The sequence below is a fragment of the Macaca nemestrina genome, chromosome 13 (genome assembly GCF_043159975.1).
Source record: "Macaca nemestrina isolate mMacNem1 chromosome 13, mMacNem.hap1, whole genome shotgun sequence".
Lineage (NCBI taxonomy): Eukaryota > Metazoa > Chordata > Mammalia > Primates > Cercopithecidae > Macaca > Macaca nemestrina.
This window is the reverse complement of record NC_092137.1, coordinates 12,153,429-12,160,975: the sequence shown is the minus strand read 5'-3', so window position 1 is coordinate 12,160,975 and position 7,547 is coordinate 12,153,429.

Sequence of the window (7,547 nt, the reverse complement as noted above, 5' to 3'; positions counted from 1 at the left end):
CACCTGCATCCTCAATCATCCTCAATCATCCTCACTCATGCCCTAAAATGAGTCTACACAGAGCAGGCTGGCAGGTCCCATTCCTTGCCCTAAGGTGGTGGCACTTGCCTGATCTGCATGTGACATTCCAGACACATCTGCTCCTGCTGCTCCCCCACACCCCACTAACATGGTCATAGCCAAGGCTGCCACTCGGAAGCCAATTTACAAGGAAGCCCATGACTCTTAGGCTCTAGGACCCTTCACTTAGGCAGACCCTTTCCAAAGCCCTAAACCCCATTTTGTATTCACAATTTTGTATTCTGTTATGGATGAACTGTGTACCCCCAAATACATATATTGAAGCCCTAACCCCAAGTACATCAGAAGGTGACTGTATTTGGACATACAGTCTTTAAAGAGGTAACTAAGTTAAAATGAGGTTACTAGGGTGGGTCCTAATCCAATCTCACTGGTACCCTTGCAAGAAGAGGTTAGTATATACATCTACTATGTACCCACAAAAATTAAAAATTATAATAGAATAAAATAAAGAGAGGTTAAGATGCAGACACACAAAGGGATGGCCACGTGAGGACACGGGGAGAAGACAGCCATGTGCAATCCCAGAAGAGAGGCTCAGAAGAAACCAACCCTGCTGACACCTGGAGCTCAGACTCCCAGGCTCCAGAATCTCTGCTGCTTCTACAGTGTCTGTCGTTTAAACCACGCAGCCTGTGGTACTCTGTTTCAGCAGCCCGGGTCATTTGTCTATTCCCTTTTTTTAAAGGTCGCCAAAAATGTAAAAACACCAAGCACCACGGAGCCTGATCCACCTCAACTTGCTGTGAACACATGATTGGCTCACACGCCAATGTCGGGCCAGAGCTGATCAGAAATGGAGGTGTGGGAAGACAGTGGGAGAGAGATGCATTTTACTGCAGAGTGAGAACAAGATCTTCCTATGGGGAAGGGAGAACAGTTCCTGAAACAAAGGGCCGGTCCTCAGTTTGACGCAGTTTCCTTCAGGGTGGACCTGTTCTCGAGTCCTGTGCCATGCACATCCCCCACTCAGCTTCTGGTTCATTCAGACACCCCGTGTGCAGGTGCCCAGCACCCATCCCTACTCCACCAGTGTGAGTTCTCTTTCCCTAGGTCTCTGAAAAGAAGGGACAAGCAGAGCTGGGAAAGGGCTCCCACCAAAGTGACAACTGCAGAAAATTAAAGCAATTTCTGGAAGCCTTTCTAAAATTCCCAGCTCATAGGGCAAAGGCCTATCAAGGTTCTGATTTAGGAAAATTACAGGCTGCTTAGCTTCTCAAGTTATCTTATAATCACTGAGTGGAGAGAGAAGCAGATGTTGGCATCTACCTGAGAACTATAAAAGGGAAAACAGAGGGCAGATATTAAAAACATGTATTATTTCTCAGAAGGAAAAATAGGTCTTCAAGTATGACAGTTGGCATTTGGGTGGCACAGTGTGTAAAACACTCTCACCTTCTCTGTCTCATGTAATGGTCACAATGACCAGACAAATCAATGACCTTACCTTATCATTATCCCCTTTTACTAGATAAGCAAACGGAGCCCCAAGTCTGCACAAACAGTAACATCATTGAAATCTGGTCCTTTGAATCCAAACTCCTTTGTCATCATAGCATGCATTTATATATATAGCCCCTCCTACGTGTGCCTGTGAAATACTTTGTGCTTACTATTTTTAATGAGAAAAACCATAAAATGACTTTTTTTAGTCAAAAACACATCAGGGATCTGTGTTTCCTAATATTCAGGATCCAGCTGACCCCTTAGGCCACTTGGCACTTGACTTCGGAGTCCTCCCAGGTGAATGGAGCCCTCCTCTTCCTCTCATCTGTGCCCCACGCCCTATAGTACCTGGCACACCAAAGGTGTCCTCAAAGTTTGCTAGGCCCTGATCTCCCTGCCTGTGGTTTCTCAGATCCTGGCCCACCCTTGGCTTCAATTCCTGCCCTCAGCCCCTCACCCAACTACCCTGCTCCCAGAATTCCATCCTTCCACCTAGGACTTCCTGCCCCTCCATCCTCAACAAGCAGCTGGGGATGAGAGCCCTGCTGCCTCTGATCTGACCACTGCAGGTGACACCCTCTTATGACTCCCCGCTGCAGCCTTCCACCCACCTGATCTGGGCCCTTCTTCTCCTTTTACAGGCCCTGGTGGTTCCAGTATCTCTGTCATGATGAAGCAGACCACCCACCTCTGGTTCTGCCAGGCAGGCCCTAGCCCTCCCTAATAATGAGAATAAAAATAACTGCCATTTACGGAGTCCTTACTATGAAACAGATATGCAATGGACTGAGTGTTTATGTCCTGCCCAAATTAATACGCTGAAATCCTAACCCCAAGATGGTGGTATTAAGAAGCAGGATATCTGGGAAGCCATTAAGTTGTAAGAGTGGGATTCTCCTGAATAGGACTGGTACCCTTATTAAAGGGACTCCGGAGGGCTCTCCTGCCCTCTCTCCACCATGTGAGGACACCATAAGAAGACAGGAGTCTGCAGGCTGGAAGAGGACCCTCACCAGAACCTGACCCTGCTGGCACCCCGATCCTGGACTTCCAGTCTGCAGAACTCTGAAAAATAAATTTCTGCTGTTTATAAGCCACCCAGGCTATGGCACTTCATTATAGCAGCCCAAACAGACTAAAACACAGATATTATAAAAAGTGCTTCCTATCCATCATCTCATTCAATCCCCAACAGATCTATGATCTTGTAAATGGTATGTGTGTGTGTATATATATATCTCTTTTTTGATTAATACTTTTAATTACATGATTGTAATTATACAATTTCCACTATTTTATATTTTGTATAAAACCAGTTCCAACTCACATGATTTTCAAATGTGACAATACGTATCAAACTACATATATATGCAAAGTTTACAGGCCATTAGGAAGCTTTATCTTTTTTTTTTTTTTTTTTTTGGAGACGTAGTCTCGCTCTGTCGCCCAAGCTGGAGTGCAGTGGCCGGATCTCAGCTCACTGCAAGCTCCGCCTTCCGGGTTCACGCCATTCTCCTGCCTCAGCCTCCCGAGTAGCTGGGACTACAGGCGCCCGCCACCTCGCCCGGCTAGTTTTTTTGTATTTTTTAGTAGAGACGGGGTTTCACCGTGTTAGCCAGGATGGTCTCGATCTCCTGACCTCGTGATCCACCCATCTCGGCCTCCCAAAGTGCTGGGATTACAGGCTTGAGCCACCGTGCCCGGCCAGGAAGCTTTATCTTAAAAATATCTTCAGGAAAATAAACATGCATTCAACCAGTTCTCTTGGATTTAAAACATATGATTAGAAATATACACTATAAAAATCAGGACAATGATTGATCAGTACTATCAGTTACATTTTAAAATGGTATATATTTTAGCCCCTGGGTTAGATACTATAAGCTGCATTTCACGAAGGAGGAAACTAAGGCATAGGGAAGGGAAAGGGTGTGGTTCAGGGACAGGCAGCCAGGAACAGAAACAGACCCCTGATGTGCCCTGCTATTTGCAGTGCCTCACATCTACAGATGCAGAAACAAAGTCAAGGCTTGTAATGGTATGAGCAAAGCCACACACTTCACCCTGAGCAGACCCAGGGCTCTCATCTCAGGCTATCTGCCCCCAGGAATGGGGCTCTGCCCTCCATCTTCTGCTGTCTTCCTACGTGGAGAGGGTTTGGGGCAAGGTTATGGCTCTCAGAGTGTGACCAGGATAAACTGAGTCTGGGGCTGTGCTTAGATCATTCAGTTCAGCTGGTGTTTTAAGAGGCAGGGTAGAGTCAGGGAGCTGGGCCAGCCATTGGGGTTTGTCCAAGGAGAAGTCACATGACATGGTTCAAGAAGGAAGGAGGAAACTGATAGGGCCTGAGCTGGGGAAAAGGGAGAGGAGAACTGGGCAGCCCAGACATGAGCAGGGACCAGGTACAGGTGCCACTGATTAGTTTCTCCAATGCAAACATGTTGCTTTGGGTTCACTGGCTCAATTAGACATAGAGTGACCCTCCCTGAGCCTTATTGTAAAGGACCCACAAAGGGCCAAGATCCCCTTAGGATCCAAAAGATCTCACCCGTAAGTATTGAGACATCATCTAAACCCACTTAATAAACCGTAGACTGCCTGAATGGAGAATTTGGCTTTTATAGCCTCCCCTGCATCTCTGCCCAAAGCGAACCTGGAAGGGCCTGTAGAAGAGGAATGCTGGAGTCAATCAGCCCAGCCTGGCTCTGAAGGAAGGTCTGGCCTGCACTTGCACACCTGGACCACATAATTATGACTCATACCTTTATTCCAAATAGAAGATCTGAAACCCCACCAAGGTCTGTTTTGGGGTTTGTTTTAATGGAGTAACATAGCCACACCCCAGGGGCTTGGCTCACTCATTCATGGAGACAAGTCTTGGAAAATGTTTTATGTTTGCAAATCTTTGAGCTTGATGAGCTGTGACGACGTTTGCCCAACACAACCGGTCCTGTGTACTCAGGGTTTGGGCATTGCTCACACACCAGTGGCATTTCGGCACATGCTACACCCATAAATATAGATAGCATCTGCCCTGAAGGGTTCAAGGGCTTTGTCATGGTTGTTATCATGGCGGGTTGTGGTTTTCTTTTATTTTATAAAACCCACAAAATGATTGTTATGCTTTTCTAACAACAACAATACAATGTTGTTAAAAAAAATTTGAGCTGGGATTCAGATGGCCCGGGTACAAGGCCCAGCTCTGAATTTACTCTCTTTGTAACCAGGAAGAAGTCAACAAACTGCTGTGAGTCTCAGATTTCTCATCTGTAAAATGGGGATGACAATCTTCATTTCATGGGTTGAGTGTTTGCCCTTCCTGTTTCCCATGGATAAGGCCCCAAATCAAAGCATTCAGGAAAGTATAATGTGAATTGCAAATCGCTGTCTAAGTGGGATATATGCCATTTTTTCTCCATTTTGAATTCAATGAGATACGCTACACTAGGTCAGGTGACACACACCTGAAAGTTACAGCCATATACATAATTGGATATGTCAGAAGAAAGTCTCTAATCTGGAAGTTTACCTATGAGGCTGTAAGAACCAGCTATTGACTCCTTTTTATGCACCAGGTATGACTAGCCATTGGGAATGCAGCACTAAGCAGCACGCTTCTTCCCCAGAGTGAAATCCACAGTCCAAACTTTAAGTGAATAACTAGAACCTAAAAGTGTTCAGAGCTGTCATAACGGAATGGTACCAACACTATGAGGAATGAAAGAAAAGGCCCTCCTAGAGGAGGGGACAACTGTGCTGGATGCTAAAAAGGGAGGAGAAACTTGCTAATAAAGCCAATAAGTCAGTAAACACAAGACAAAGAAAGAAAATGGCCCAGGCATCGCAGAGGAGTATGCCGAGAAAGACGTGGGCTTCCTTCCATAGTGCTGGGTCGGTGGAGAAAGGGGAGCTGCGATGATGTACGAGGGGGTAGCCCAGCTTTCCTGACCCACCCAGCCACCTCACTTGGTGGGAGAGAGAGAGGTAGGAAGGTGGGAGATTTCAAGGAGAGGGGATGAGGGGTGAGAAGGGGCAAAAGACTGGGTGTGACAAGGGGCTGCTGAAGAGACACGTGGTCAGGAAAGGCTTCACCCACTCAGGAGTGAAGGGAAGAGGTGAAGCCACCTCCACCTTTGCCATGCCCCACTTTATCTTCAGGTCTTGATGCCTGGCAAGGCACCAAGCTGCTCAGAAGCAAATGAAAAGAAAGAAGCAAACTGAGAACGGCCCAAACGTGAGCGTCAGCTTTGTAGGAGGTGGGCCCCAGGAAACGTGTGACTGACTCTGCAGCTAGTGTTCCCAAGGTGACATCATGTAAAGGAAAGTTCAAGTTTCAGTGTCGCAGAGTAATTTTATTGCCCCCTTTTTGCATCTTCGCTGGTGGCTTTCGAGCCATCTTCTCTCAGCTCTCATCTTCTCCAGCTGCGGAGTAAACCAAGGCATGAGAATGGGCAGCTTGGGCACATTCGCTGGGCCTCTTTCCCTCTGGTGGATGAAGTGCCTCCTCCTTAAACCAGAACCATCTGTGAAAAATGACTGGGAGGCACAAAAAGTGCTGGAACCACAAAATTCCAGCTTTGGTTTTGGCTTTCTGGCAACAAAAGAATAAAAACACAGTTCTTATTTCTCCAAATATTTCCTTCTCCACTGTCTGCTCCGGCCTGACTTCAGTCCCCGACGAGGCAGCACTGATGCCCCTGTGGCCCACTCCCTCTGCTGTCTTTGGAGATATTGCTGGAATGCACGTTAAGGTCATGGTATTGGCTAGGAATAAAATGAGTTTTTCAAAAAGGACAAACTTCATAAATCCTGGCTCGTTCCCACACAGGTGTATAGAAGAAACAGAAGAAATGCTTTTTTCTGTGTTTCTGTCTTGCCAAGACCCAAAAATGAAAAACAATTTTTTTCCATAGAAGGTATCTGTTAAGGGACTTGAAGTGAGTCCAGAGAAAGGCAGGTTGTGAGCTATTAAAGTGTCTTGCCCAATATCTGCCAACAATGGCCGTCAAGTCTCCTCACACAGCATCTACCCACGTTATTATAATCAGGGTCTGCCCAGTGCGTCACCTGATGAAGACCACAGCTCGGGCCGACTGGATGGGGTAGGACCAAGATATCTACAGAGATGAGAGAGGGATGTTGGAAAATTCACTCTCCTCCACACCACAGGAAGGTTTAAAGATCCAAACCAAACCAGAGCTCGCTCAAGTGTTAGGAGATGTAAAATAATGTGGTTTGGGGTGCACAAACGTTTTTAGCTATAAATACCTTCTAGATTGTTCCAATGCATTGAGCCAAAACCTAAATGCTGTGAGGTTTCAACCAACCGAATGGTTCCTTAAATAAACACTATGCAAGGACAAAAATTACCAAAGTGAATTTGAAAGAACAGAGACTGACTCTAAACGGATGACCTGAGTGAGGAGGGTGTGTGCAGGCCTTCCATAGCAAGTGTTAGCTGGGGGCCTTTGGCGGGCTAGGCCCTGGTCAAACTCATTCAACTCCACACCTGTGTTCACTCTTCCACCAGAATCCCATAGAAGGACACTGGTGCTCTGCACTGTAAAAAGGAAAAACCCCAAACTCCAGAAAGTTTAAGAAAATCAGCTCCCAACTGGAAGTTGCTTCAGTCTGACTCCAAAGCCTACCATCCTCCACATGGGACCCACTGCCTCCATTCTCTGCATCTGTCTCTCCATCCATGTCTTTGCCTCTTCAGGGCAAAGGCACTGTCCCCTTTACCTAACGCTTCTCGGTGCCAGGTGGCATCTGGGATATTGGACATTATCTGAGTTTCCTGGGGCCACCATAGCAAATCACCACAGACCTGATGGTGATACACAGCAGACATTTATTCTCTCTCAGTCCTGGAAATTAGAAGCCTAAAATCCAGGTGTCTTCAGCCTTGGTTACTGCTGTGGGCTTTGAGGGAGAATCCATGCCCTGCCTCTCTCCTGGCTTCTGGGGGGTTTACCATAAATCCTTGATGCTCCTTAGCTCATGGACATATCACTCCCACC